The 14,924-nt window shown below is 46.6% G+C and overlaps 1 long non-coding RNA gene across 1 annotated transcript in view; it reads right to left on the bottom strand.

The window, feature by feature from the left end:
• Window positions 1-14,924, bottom strand: part of LOC140392454 (uncharacterized) — a 55,390-nt gene that overhangs the window by 8,702 nt on the left and 31,764 nt on the right. Inside the window, exons 3-4 of the long non-coding RNA XR_011935366.1 lie at window positions 11,107-11,218; window positions 10,393-10,457 (exon numbers count right to left, since the gene is read on the bottom strand). This is a non-coding gene — a long non-coding RNA (uncharacterized lncRNA). The remainder of the gene's footprint in view (window positions 1-10,392; window positions 10,458-11,106; window positions 11,219-14,924) is intronic.

The following is a 14,924-nucleotide window of genomic DNA, read 5'->3' as shown; positions in this document are numbered from 1 at the left end:
GTTTCATGAAATGTGTTTTTGGAAAAAAATTGAACCAACTATGTCTGGTTACTGTAGATTCACTACTGGATATAAATCACTGACGCGTACAGAATCTTCAGAAGATCCATTGCAGAAGAGTAATTGAGCTAGAAGTCCAACACCTGCGAGGTTGCTAATAATTTACTTATCCATAGTGACTTCTAGGCAAGTCCTTTTCTTGATGGATGGGTCAATTAAACATCTGTTAATCAAAACATTATCTCACATAGATGTGAAATAGTTATTCTACACAAGCTGTTCCCGACTCTGATAGCATTTTGTTTTTTTCTGCTTTACCGAGAGATCGCATCTAAAACATTTAAAAGCAACTTTTTAACCCCCGAGGACAGAATTGCCGGGGCCGCACAGTCACTACCCTTCCCCCTCCAACCTTGCCGTAACCTCAGGCTTATGATCTCACATGTACACTATAGGCCCTAATAATAAAGAAACATCTGCAAAAGTTACAAGGACTTTAGCAGAGTTAATTGAGTAAATTGAAGCAAGCTGGGTTACAGGGTGATCTATGATCCCAGGTTGAGGGCCTAAGAGGGAGACAACAGATTTACTGCAAAGACAGTGGGCGGCCTTTGTTCAGACTGTGGTTCACGGGAAGTTTGAGGTCATGTAGGAGAGAAATATGCAGAAGAACAAATGCAATAATTTGATTAAAATAGTGGGTAACCGTACCAGCCAATGCCAGGAAAACAGGTGTAATTTATTTGCTTTAAATAGAAAACAGTTTTTTTTTAACTTCCCCAATAATCTGCCCCTTAATTCAGAATTTATAGATTACTGAAAAACCCTTTCATTATCATTTATTTCCCTTTCGAATTATTTTTTGCAAGTGCCAAACATTTTCTGTACTCCTCACAAATAACAACATTGAAGCTTTGAAAACACCTCTAATGAACACTGACTTGGCATGCAGCACTTCATAAAAACGGCCTAAACTCGTTTTCTGCATGATAGGCTACTAGTGCAGAATGTGCCCGACAAGTAAATGATTAAGAGGCAAAAAATCTTTTCGGGCCTGCTATTAAACACTTCAAAGATTTTTGAAGCCTGATAAAATGAAAAGCAAATGTGTTTCACTGGCTTTCAAATACCACAAATGTTTTAGCAGGTGCAAGCAATAGAAATCCTGGGCAGTGACAGCTCTTTAGGGGCTGCAAAGTGCAGCAAGCTAAATTAGGAGGTAGGCTGGATTTTTTTAATATGAAGTATATCATATCAAAAGCTTCTCCACCCCCCCCCCCCACCTCCTTCTGACACCGAAAACTGCCTGCAAATGAACCAGTGGCCAAAAAACAGAGGAACGCACCAGCCTCAGTTTCTGAGCTACATGACCGACCCGATAGCCAGTAAACTCGGTGAAAATCCCTGTTACCTTTCTTCTAGGTAGAAAGCAACATGCTCCATTATATTCACAGGTGAACAGATTATTGATGTTTAATACCGAACTGCGTTAATGTTATTCTCTCTTTCTTGTCTTAAAATGCTGTCAAAAACAACAAAGAAGTACCCAGGTCTTATCAAACTGCAAGATTTCCCTGGTTTCACTTTGACTGCAAAGAGGGGAAACCTATTTCCAAAGGAATCTGTGGAAAACATTGAACAGAGAGAATGATAAAGCCTAATTATTTTTTATTGCTGTCACTTTCAATTACTATAAAAGTCTACTCAGGGCCACAGATCTGGGTTTTTAAAAGGGGGTGGGGAAATTAATTGAACCAAACATTAGAGCGAGCATGTGTTTTCGTAATCAGAAATGCAAAAGTACTCAGTGGAGTAAAACTCATTACTTTTTAAGTTCCCAGTACTTGGTTTTAATTATTTCCAATTACCATGGGAATGGATATCTACTGGTATAAGTTTCTGATCTCTGTTTTCGGTTCTCTTCCAAACAACCTTTAACCTCTTTAATGAAGAAATTTTTCCATGCTATGGCATTAAGAGGAGTATTTCTAAAAATGCACTGACATAACTCAATTTACAAAGCGATGCTGCTGGTAACATTTGTTATGTTTAGACCTCACTTACAGTACTAGGGGTAATAATGGCATGTGCTCATCATAACACTAGAGTTTTCATTGAGGCTAAACGCGCATCTCAAATTCCAGTTAGGGCAACATTTCACTGGATATGTCTGTGAACTGCTTGGTGAACCTAGAGTGCCCCCAAAACTGTGTGCGTTCAATGTCACTGCAGAGTTCATACACAACAATGTTTGTATTAGCACATCATATGTTGCATGTTTGATTGAATCAATATTCCTCTCCTTCCTCTTCACTGAGTCGAGATGAAAACCTATTCCTTATTCACTCTAACTCGTTTATTCTCAGGACCTCAAGCCTGTGACTACTCGCTCAATCTTCCCTTCCTCTTGCAATCGACAGTCTGGTAAAACCAACCATTTCTTGATTTAAGTAACCCCCTACATCCATCTATTAACTTAGATGATGCCCTGCATTGTGGCTTTCCTTAATCTTGGTGAAAGAATCAAGCTTTTACAAACTAGAATCCCAGTAAATCCACTCCAATCCGGGATGGGGTTATTTACGACTTTTCTGAATTGGAAACCAAAGTTAGAGCATTAACAGAGGGAGATATTGTTTCCCCCAATCATCAGCAACTGAGCTGAATGATGCCACTAGGCCACCATAGGTCAGATACACATTCTATCCTCTGGTTTGTTAGTCCATCACCGCCTGAATCCATTCAACCTATACCTGCATTTGATCAGCTGGGGATCTGAGTTCAAGATTGTATTTATGACGTGCTTAAGCCCACCTACACAATAAGTAACAGCGTTACTTGACCTCAAGAACAACTTAGAGTGCACATTTCTGCAATGCACTGATAACATAATGGTCCTTGGGCATGCTTTCTTCATAGGTCTTGTTGATTGTCATCACTATTAGAAATTACTGTAACAAGATATCTTTAGCGGTCACATTGGGCTGTCCCTAGCTGCATGTTTAGCATCGTTTACCCTTGAGTCAGGCCAAGAGGCCAAGTTCAATCAACCCCCCTGGGATGACCATGCACAGTGCACATTTCTTTCCATTAACCCTGCAGCATATGGGGACGTTATTTATGTCCAGCAGGCTCCTAAATAGCTTTGGAGGCCTGTGTTTTCCCATAAACTTTACTGACATCATATGGACCTGTAAAGGAAGCATAGTTGACTTAATCAAAGCTGTCCAGTCCAACTTACAGGATGTGGTTCTATTCTAGACTGTGCCAGTCTAGACAACAAACAAATAAAATAAATCCAAAATTTTGAGTTCTGCACTCAGTTCATCAGTTCTGGAAGCTGTGTCATGAATTGTTCTTAATGATAGATTTGCAGTTATTCAACATAGAATATTTTTACATGGAATGTGTGGATCGACAACTGCAGAAAGTAACTAATTTGATTTCAGGTTATTTGTGTTAGCTGTCAAATCATTAAATATGCAGTTGTTCTCATTTTACTGAATAGCAACCTATCTATCTAAAATAAATCCTATTTAAAATATATGTTACGAACACCTATCGATTTTGTTCTTCTTGAGTGCCTTTGTATTGTTTTAACTGATGGCATCCCTGTGTTTTATTTCTTTCTAATTGGTTACATCATAACTTTAACCATACTCAATCGTATTGTTTATGTGTTAACGCAGCCCCTTTAAGAGGGGGGGGGGCTTTGCCGTCCATGTGAACGGCTTGGGACCACTTGCACAGCAGCGCACAAACCCCAACTAATAGAGAGAAAGCATGGGGCCCCGGGAGTAGGAGTTCAGGCAGTGTGGACCCCAGAGGTCGAGAGTCAAGACCTACCCAGCATTGCTCTGTGCTCTCTTTGTCGACTGTTAATAAACCCCTTTTAGTTGTTATTGTCTTAAGCCACCACACTGGCTTTTAAACTTTTCAGATGTGCAAGCACCCCAGATTGTTTAATCAGACTATTCAGCCTCGTATGTTCCATCTCACTATTCTCACCGTGGATATCTGAACCCCCCCCCCCCCCCCTCTCTATTAAGGTCAGCCATCCCCATCTGACATGAAGCTTTCCCTACTTCTAGCCCCCATCCCTGTCCGGGCCCACCCAAAATAGCCGCCTCCTCCACTCTCACCGACACCCTGCCACAAAGCCACCTGTGGCACCAGGACATTCCCCTTACCCATCCCCTTACCCCCCTTCCCCACTCCCCAATTCCCTCCTCCTTTCGACCCCCCCCCCTCCCACCCCCAGGTTACAGCCTCTAAATTGAAACTAAATGAACCCCCCTTCATGTGAGCTAAGATAACCCCATCTCCTCACTTCCGTTAACTAACTAATCAATTTAGCTAGCGGAGTAGCTCCTGTGCAGAGAGCCTTCAATAACCTTAGAATTCCAAAGTGCCAAACCAGACCCTTTCGCCCAAATTCGATTTATAAATTCTAAGTAATAAAAGTAAATGTCTTCCTATAAATCAACAAACAGCCCCATCACCTCTTCAACCATTAACAAGAATGAACAGACAAATAGAAAAAACCCACCAAAACTCCCAGCGGCCCACCCCCCTTTTCCAAATCCAGTTTCCTTCAATCCGGATACAATACAATGATTACAATTATTTCATTTGACTGAACTCCTCAGCTTCCCCTTGAGTCTCAAAGTGATGATGTTCATTCTTATGGGTCACCCAAAGGCGTGCGGGGTAAACCATGCCAAACTGAACTTTCTTGCGATACAATGTCGCCTCAGCCTTGTTAAAAGTTATGCACAGCCTGGCAAGCTCTGAACCGATGATATATTCGCACCCCATGGCCTTCCCATTCTGCTGTATCAATGTTCTTTTATCCATCTTAATTCTTTTTCCTTTCCTTGGTAACTGTGGAACTGGACCACAAACGCCTGAGGTGGCTCCCCAGCACGAGGCATCTGTCTCAGTGACCTATGGGCAGGATCCAGCTCAGGAAGGGCTGCCATTACCTCCTCCTCCACCATCTTCCAGAGCACCTGAGCCACTAATTTTGTCGGGTTTGGGCCCTCCAACTCCTCCAGCCATCCAACCACCCTCAAAATCTGTCTTCTCCGACGATTCTCCAGGTCGTCTATCCAAGCCCTCTGACACTTATTAGTGGTCACCATCTCCACTTCCAAGCAAGCAATCTGGCCGCTCTGCCTCAGCAGGGCAACCCCTACCTCCTGCAGCTCCACCACCTCGCCCACTTTGGCCAGGGCCCCTGGGATCGAGGATATCGTCGCCTCGATCGCCTTCTCGGGATCCTCCGAAACCTCTCGGTGCAGCTTCTGTAGCTCAGCCACCAAAATCACCACGGCTAGGAGGGGTGGCCCCTGACACTGTGGTAGCCCCTGCTGCCATTTTGTTTTCCTTCGAGTTGTTTCTTTCTTTTTTTGGTGTCTGATTTGACACCTATTCCACATTCCCTTGCTATGGTGGCTTAAACAAACAGGTTATGTAGTTTTGGGCACACGTTCCCAACAAAAAATGGAAAAGAATCACGATTCTCGGCAGGAGCTCCTCCACATGCGGCCGCTCCGCTACACGCCGCACCGGAAATTCGGGAAATCTGAACAGTTGAGGCCCCACTTAACCCACAGGGATGAACCAACCTGCAAGGATGGAGTAATACTTTGGGGCTCTCGAGTTGTCGTTCCACTTCTTACAAGAATTACACAGCTCCCCTCGGGGCCAAACAAAGGTGAGGATGCTGGCTCGCAGATCGATTTTATCGATGCTGAGAATCGATAAAATTATCGAGGAGGTGATACAGCAAAGTACTCCATGCTAGACTCAGCAATCGTTACCTCCTTTGGCCAATCTGAGTGTGGCCAGAGTGCACATCGACTATGCAGACCCTTTCTTGGGTGGGTCTTGGTGGACACCCATTCCGAATGGCTGTCCATGCGAGAGATGGGAGCCATGACCTCAGCGGCTATGGTGGATGTCTTACACAGGGTATTCACCACACACGGGCTACCAGAAACCATTGTGTCTGATAATGGTACCCCATCTACTGGAGATGATTTTCAATGCTTTCTTCAAACAAATGGAATGTGGCAAACCAGAACAGCTCCATATCACCCTGTGTCCAATGGGTTGGTGGATAGGGCCATACAGACTTTTAAAAATGTATGAGGAAGCAATCAGACCGACCATTGCACCATTGGCTAGCCAGCTTCTTATCGTCCGACAACATGACCCCCTATGTTACCATGGGAGTCACGCTGGCTGAATTGGACTTAATATTTCCTGGCAGCAGCGCACCCCCTCCCGGGTTTCCTGGCAATGTCGGGCGGCTTCAATGGGAATTCACATTGACAGCGGTGGGAGCAGAGAATCCCGCTGTCAGTGAACGACGCGCCCCCTCCCGCTGCTGGGAAACACACGGCTGGGAGGCCGGAGAATCCCGCTGTTAGCGAACGGCGCCCCCCCCCCCCCTCCCGCTGCCGAGAAACATGCGGTTGGAAGGCCGGAGAATCCCGTCCCCTGTGTTCACAAGCACAATATAAATCCAGACTCATTCCTTTCACTTCAGAAAAGATACGGTTTTGGCAGATAATATCTTCAGAACTGTGCCTAATACTTCTCCAGTTCAATCAATACTGCACTCAAGAGGATTATGTGAGTAAGTAGGTTAGCAAACTTTCTTTTCAACTCTGGGACTTGGGTGCCAATCCACTCTTGACTTATGACTGAAAGTTTCCTCTCTTGGGTGGATATAGAGAGTGTTTCTGAAATGGTTTGGGGCAACTTCAGCATTCCACTCATCAGCAGCACCTTGATAAGTCATTTATAATTTAGTTACTTGTGAGTTATGAGATCTTTCTTCACACAATAAAGTGGACATTCCACTGTCCCAACTGTGTACCTTTTCCTATTTCCCAGATGCACATCTGAGAGTTTTAAATTAAACATTTGGTTGACATAACTTACTCAAGCTTATCACACATGTCACAAACTCGGCTCCCTTGCCAATAACCCCATCTCTCCGACTGCTCTCTCACATTGAACCAGACTGTTTGCTATCTTTTTGTGCAGTTCTACCCTCAGTTTATTCTCAAATGTTATACCCTCTCTCTCGTAAATCTTTCTTACTATCTCTTCTGCAATGCTACCCACTTCAGCCCCCTATGTCAGCTTCTTTTCTAATGAAGCTGTAATAAAGATAAAGGAAGGATTGGTGACCACCAGTCAATATGTACAATGAATTATAGCGGTTTATTTACAAGCGGTATTTGCACAAAGTCTTTCGCGATGTTATCACTACGAGCTCTTGAGCTACTCTGGCTGCAAAGGCCGGCACTCTGGACCAATGCCCCCGTGCTCGATTCCCATTAGGCGATGGGGTCACCTGATCCTCCTGATTTATGCTCCTTAAAGGGACCAGCTACTCCATCCCTCCCGCTTTAAGTCCCTTATTATACAATACATGAAATAGTTATATGATTAACAAAACACCAACCCTGAGGACCACTTCTTGTACACAGTCCGTCAACAGCTCCTCTGGGAGCTCAACTTGCTGTGGCTTGACTGTCGAGGTAGATTCTGCTGCAATTGTCTCACTGGGGCTCTCCCCTGGAATCTGGGTCTCACTTTCTTCGGTTTCAGTGGGAGCCGCCCTTTGACCTGCCACTGGATGATCAGCCACTTCACCTTTTGAGCAAACCACCGCACTATGCTCGGTGCAGCTGGGTTAGGCGGAGGCACTGGCTCTGGGGATGTATCCCACCTTCTCAAATGGCCCACGTGCTTTTCCACTAACTTGTCTTGTATTTGCACCTCATACGACAGTGGTCCCATTCTGGCCACCGCGATTCCAAGAGCCCAATTTGGACCAGGTCCAAAATTTCTCACGAAGATTGGGTCATGTGCTTCAACCCTTTTTATTGTCAAAGAATCATGGTTTTTTTTTTTGACAGCACCTTGCCTCCACCCTCCCCACCAAATACAGAACTACAGGGCTTAATCTGGCCCTTAAGCGACAGCCCAGTACCAACTTAGCTGGAGCTATTCCCAGGGTAGTATGCAGGGTGGTTCTGTGAGCAAGGAGAAGATGTGCCACTTTCACCTCCAATCGAGCAGGTGATTGTTTTTTAATTCCAGCCTTGAACATTCAGCTAACCCCTTCCAGGGGGAGAGATATAGGGCGGAATTCTCCTCCTCCCCCACGCCGGGTGGGAGAATCGCCGGGGCTCCGCGCGTGTCCCGCTGTGCCGCCCCGACGCCCGCATGCGATTCTCTCACCCCCCAGCAAACCGGCGCGGCGAGAATCACGGCTGGCCGCTCGGAGAATCGCCGCTCGCCGGTTGCAACGGGCGAGCGGCGATTCTCCAGCCCGGATGGGCCGAGCGGCCTGCCCAACACGACGGGTTCCCGCCGGCGCCGTCCACACCTGGTCACTGCCGGCAGGAACAGCGCGGGAACGCTGGGGGGGGGGGGCGGCCTGTGGCGGGGGAGGGGGGGTTCCTGCACCGGGGGTGGGGGGGGCCTCAAAAAGGGCCTGGCCCGCGATCGGTGCCCACCGATCGGTGGGCCGACCTCTATGAAGGAGGACCTCCTTTCCTCCGCCGCAAGATCCATCCAACATCTTCTTGCGGGGCAACCTCGGGGAGGACGGCAACCGCGCATACGCGGGTTGACGCCGGCCAACCTGCGCATGCGCGGGTGATGTCATTTACGTGGCACCGGCCGCGTCATTAGCGAGGCATCTGGATGAAAATTGTCCCATTGGGCGGACGCAGCATGGGTTCATGAAGGGCAGGTTGTGCCTAACTAATTTAGTGGAATTTTTTGAGGACATTACCAGTGCGGTAGATAACGGGGAGCCAATGGATGTGGTATATCTGGATTTCCAGAAAGCTTTTGACAAGGTGCCCCACAAAAGGTTGCTGCATAAGATAAAGATGCACGGCATTAAGGGTAAAGTAGTAGCATGGATAGAGGATTGGTTAATTAATAGAAAGCAAAGAGTGGGAATTAATGGGTGTTTCTCTGGTTGGCAATTAGTAGCTAGTGGTGTCCCTCAGGGATCAGTCACAATTCCTGCCCACAGTTGTTCACATTTACATAGATGATTTGGAGTTGATGACCAAGTGCAATGTGTCCAAGTTTGCAGACGACACTAAGATGAGTGGTAAAGCAAAAAGTGTAGAGGATACTGGAAGTCTGCAGAGGGATTTGGATAGGCTAAGTGAATGGGCTAGGATCTGGCAGATGGAATACAATGTTGACAAATGTGAGGTTATCCATTTCGGTAGGAATGACAGCAAAAGGGATTATTATTTAAATTATAAAATATTAAAACATGCCGCTGTGCAGAGAGACCTGGGTGTGCTAGTGCATGAGTCGCAAAAAGTTGGTTTACACGTGCAACAGGTGATTAAGAAGGTGAATGGAGCTGAGTCCACAAAATATCAGCCATGATCTCATTGAATGGCAGAGAAGGCTCGAGGGGCCAGATGGCCTACTACTGCTCCGAGTTCTTATGTTCACATTTTTTCACAATGTTATCACTATTAACTCTCGGATCTACTCTGGCTGCATAGGCCCACGCTCTGCACCAGGATCTCCATACCCATTGGGTGAAGGGGGTCACACGATCTTCTGCTGTGCACTCCTTAAAGGGTCCAGCTACTACAGAAACCATTTTACATTCCATCGCCACCGACATGGCTGATTGCTTCAGTGTTCTCCTTGCTGGCCTGTCAAACTCTTTAAACTTCAACTTGCCCAAAACACTGCTGAACGGTACCGAGCCATGGAGAGATGGACCATCCTACCTAGGCCCAATCCCCTGACCTATTCCAGCGAACCTGGTGTTTCTCCTGTTTTTGTGACCCTTATTCCCCCCTCCCCCCTTTAACTCTCTCCTTCACATCCTTCAGGCACCCAGAATTGGGAACCATGAGTCACAGTGAGAGAGGGTGAAAACATTTATACAGGTTCAGCAAAACATCTTGGCTTTTTCCCACCACGCCTCTATTTACAAAGACCATCAAACATTTTCAGTCTGATATTCTACAACTCGCGGCTTTGTCGGACATTTACACACAACCTGGTCGCCCTTATTCTGCAACCAGCTCTGCTTCTTTGAACCTGGCCCTGTGCAATATCCAAACATCCTTGAACCTCACAAGCAACACAAACAATCCCATGTAAAAATTAGAACATCTTGAACTAACAGTGACATATCCTGGTATGACTCCTGGCATCACTTCCAAGTTCAAAAATGGTAAACCCTTCCAGTAAACTGGCACCAACCAATTCATCTGCAACAATGTACTATTTCTATCCACACATATGGGCCTTGTTAATAGAAAAATTACACTTTGCATTGAGTGAAAAATATTTTCTCATTTAAATTAAACTTACCAAACTTACCAGCGCCCAGCACGGAACACGCAATAAGAAATCAAAGTACTGCAGATGCTGGAAATCTGAAATATAATCAGAAAATGCTGGAAATACTCAGGTCAGGCAGCATCTGTGGAGGTAGAAACAGCGTCAACGCTTCAGGTCCCCAATCTGCACGGGTTCTGATGAAGGGTCGCTGATCTGTTTCGCTCTGCATGATATGCTGGGCATTTCCAAAATTTCCAGTTTCGATTGTAGCAAAAATAGCTCAACATTGAACGTTAATTTCAAATGAAAGTGAAGTGTGAAGAAAACATAAACTAAGCAAAACAATCTCAAAACGATAATTTGATAAATGAGTAATTAATTTTAAAAATACCATTCACGGCGCTGAGGTCCTGGGTTCGATCCTGGCTCTGGGTCACTGTCCGTGTGAAGTTTGCACATTCTCCCCGTGTTTGCATGGGTTTCACCCCCCAAAAAACATAAAGATGTGCAGGGTAGGTGGATTGGCCACGCTAAATTGCCCCTTAATGGGGAAAAATGAATTGGGTACTCCAAAATTTAAAAAAATACCATTACAAAGTGCCAAACAGCAGGGCGAACTAATAAAACCTTTGTTGCCTTTCTCTTAAGAAGCAGAGCTAAACGGAGACAGTTCAGGCACCATGTCCTGGTCACCAGAGAAGGGAAGGGGACCGGGGCCGAGCTCAGGGGTTCAGTACAACTAACCTTGTGTTCACCTCTGGTGCCATACACTCTGAAATGGCTTCGGTGGAATTCACACAAATGTGGATGTCGGAAGAAGGTTGGATTTCAGTCTAGACTTTCTTCCACTTCCAGCCTGGTCAAGATGATAAGAGACATTAACGGGATAACTTTGATGTTGTCTCCACACAAACAGTAATTTCTAGGAAATCCCTTTGCCTATTTTAGCAATTACAAAACGCCTTCCGTCCACTGCGATGAAAGATCACTGGTCCTTCACTTGGTGGTGCTTTACATAGAGAGAGACTTTTAAAAAATAGAATCAGAGATCTAGGTGGTCCATTAGATCTAGCAAAGGCTACAAAATCAGTTACATTTTAGATAGAGCCCCGCCATGCCAAGCTTTTACCCCGCCCCGCAGTTTAGGACTTCTTAAGGAGCTAATTTGTTTAAGAAGATGATGTGGAGAAGTGTAGCATGTTCAATCCATTGTCCACGTCACATTGCAGAGCACAGCGCCAGTCAGCAATCTATTATTGAGTGATGACAAGTTACACTGTTTGAACTGATTGAATCTGGTCTGTCGGTTGATCCACAGTTTGATGCAATGTACCTGATCTCACATCTTCCCAAGTGTTTTTCTCCAATTCCCCTTCAAAAGAAAATGAAGAACCAAATAATGAAACCACATGAACAAGAGGAGATGATGGTTAGGTCCTCGCATGTGCTATCATACAGAATGGGCTAACCCTAAATTGAAGATATTCAGACAGCTCATGAAGCAAACAGCATTGTTGGACCGAAAGGAATTATCTAAGGCAAGGCATTAAACACACTCCTCCGTTAAAATGCTTCTCTTCAACCAAGCCTTTTGTTATTTCTGCTACATTTCCTTTCCTGGCTCTTCATCCATTTTCCTTCTGCCAGTCTGGGAGGTGCTTTGGAAAATGTCCTTCTACTAAAAGCTTACCCATAAATATAAGCTGCTCTTGTTTATCATGACTTGTTCTGCTGAGATTCACATGCCTAGTTTCAGTGACAATCTGTTCCTGTCACCATTTCTCCAGACAGATTATTGTGTTTGGTGTTCGTTAATTTATTCATGCTTGTTTTTTTTGCACTTAGTTGCTCATTTCCTGGAAAGTTTCAGCATAGCTATGGCACAAGAGTGTCGTTGCACCATCGTGCTCAGAAGTACGCCATCGATTTATACCAGTTTTATGCTAAAGCGTCCATGTGCAAATTTCCTCAATTGTTTGCACTGCTTTTAAAACGCCTTAGCCAAAATCCTCTGCTGCTCCCACTGCCGTGAAAAAGACTTGCTCACACAGGTTTCCTGTATTTATGCAAATAACATACTGGTGATGTTCAACTCCCGAACATTTATATCTCTGGCATCAACTAATATCGGCATAACTTGAGATTTCTGAAGTTCGACAGCCGGTTTCTTCACTGTTTTATTTAATTTTTCCTAAGCTGCAGCCAAATGTACGACAGTCACAGTGAACCTGAATTTATTTGCATTCCCAATTGTCCCGCAATGTGTTCAGAAGCAGCTAGAGTGCCTTTCGCCAATCGGCTTGTCCCAACTTTCCAGCATAACGAAAGAGGGAGCAAACCGACAGTGGCAAGGGACGGAGAGTGAGGTGCGACTGTAGATGCCAGCAACACACTTGCTATTATGCCCAACGGCAGTGCTGCGTTTGTGCTTGTTTCATGCATTTTTTAATGTGGAGAAATGTGCCCCAAGACAATGTTGGTGTGAATTCCCCTTGCCAAGCGTAGCACAGAAACCGGTGCAAATGTTGGCGCAATTACTGCGTAACTGCAATCCAGGGGGTTTGTGGCCAATGTGTTTCTGTGTGACTTCACAAGCTGCAGATCCAGACTCATTTGAGAAGTAGCAAATGGGATTTACTGACCAATGACCAGAGTGGTAATCACATCGATTGTGTGATGTGTTTTTTTTTCTATTATACTTTCTCTTTCGAACATTTTTCTTCACTTGCATTCTGAGTACATCCACCCTCAGATTGAAACACACCAATCAGATAACCTCTGGTGCTAACAGGGTGAACCATCAGCATTTTCTCTGATGTGTGATTAAAGCCAATTGCCGGATAGGGTCCAGTTTGGGTGTCTCTCCCCTTGGAAATTTCATTCTGGATGCTGGAAGATGCGACAGTTTTGGCTTTTTACTTTCTGACTTGGCACAGCTCGGAGAGGAGCTGAGTGGAGTTGGAATCTTGTCTATATTGGATCTTCATTCTGTGCCTCTGGTATTCAGGGTCTAGAGGCTCTCTTGTTATTGGGCTATAGCAAGTATTGTTACAGATATTATAGCTATCCCTTGTTGGCGAGGATGACTATCAGGGGCTGTTTAGCACAGGGCTAAATCGCTGGCTTTGAAAGCAGACCAAGGAAGGCTAGCAGCCCGGTTCAATTCCCGTACCAGCCTCCCTGAATAGGTGCCGGAATGTGGTGACTAGGGGCTTTTCACAGTAACTTCATTTTAAGCCTACTTGTGACAATAAGCGATATTCATTTCTTTGACGAGTCCAAAGATGGCTGATATGGCCAATTCTGGATCTGCAGACTTTATGGCAGATAGAGGGCGGGATTCTCCGCAATCGGCGCGATGTCCACCGACCGCCGCCCAAAACGGCACGAATCAGTCCGGCATCGCGCCGCCCCAAAGGTGCGGAATTCTCCGCATCTTGAGGGGCTGAGCCCTCACCTTGAGGGGCTAGGCCCGCCCCGGAGTGATTTCCACCCCGCCGGCTGGCGAGAAAGGCCTTTGGCGCCCCATCAGCTGGCGCGGAAATGACTTTGCCGTGCGACGCATGCGCGGGAGCGTCAGTGGCCGCTCACGGCATCCCACGCATGCGCAGTGGAGGGGGGTCTCTTCCGCCTCTGCCATAGTGAAGACCATGGCGAAGGCGGAAGGAAAAGAGTGCCCCCCACGGCACAGGCCCGCCCGCGGATCAGTGGGCCCCGATTGCGGGCCAGGCCACCGTGGGGGCACCCCTCGGGTCCAGATCACCCCGCGCCCCCCCCCCAAGGACCCCGGAGCCCACCCGCGCCGCATTGTCCCGCCGTTCGAAAGGTGGTTCAATCCACGCTGGCTGGCGTGGGTTGACAGTGGCGGGACTTCGGTCCATCGCGGACTGGAGAATCGCCAGTGGTGGGCCCGCCGACCGGCGCGATTTCCGCCGACCGGCGTGGCGCGATTCCCGCCCCCGCCGATTCACCGGTGGCGGAGAATTCGGAACACGGCGGGGGCGGGATTCACACCGGCCCCCGGCGATTCTCCGACCCAGTGGGGGGTCGGAGAATCGCGCCCAGGACATTTATTGTCATAGAGGGTGTCAGATCGGGTGGTGGCACAAAAGACAGCATTTTGTCATCTCTGTGTTTCCAAATCCTTCCCGCAGATACTGCCACCATCGGGTCCAATCCACAGCCAGGAATTAACACCAATGTTGCATTTCTTAATGCTGGCTTTAAGATTGGATTCTCGTTTTGCTCAACTCCTCTCTGATCTGTGCCAAGTCAGAGGGTAACAAGCAGAAGTTGTAGCATCTTCCAATACGTGGCCCTCTAGGCCACAGGTGAACAGTAGCAGGAGGGGTATGGAGGATCCGGAGAGGGAGATTGGCAGCAAGGGCAGGAGCGGGCGCCCCCTTCCTGATGCCATGTCCCTCAGTCAGGCACTGATTGTCTTTGAACGTAGGGCACCTCCCTCCCCCCCCACCCTTTGTAACCCGCAGGGTTTGTTTATTGTGTTCCCTGCCAGGCGATCCCCCGACAGCTACTAAATTAATGCCACCAGTAGCTGGGTG

This window comes from Scyliorhinus torazame, chromosome 16 (genome assembly GCF_047496885.1).
Source record: "Scyliorhinus torazame isolate Kashiwa2021f chromosome 16, sScyTor2.1, whole genome shotgun sequence".
NCBI classification, from domain to species: Eukaryota; Metazoa; Chordata; class Chondrichthyes; order Carcharhiniformes; family Scyliorhinidae; genus Scyliorhinus; species Scyliorhinus torazame.
The sequence above is the reverse complement of the archived record's forward strand: the minus strand, read 5'-3'. Positions and strand labels throughout refer to the sequence as shown.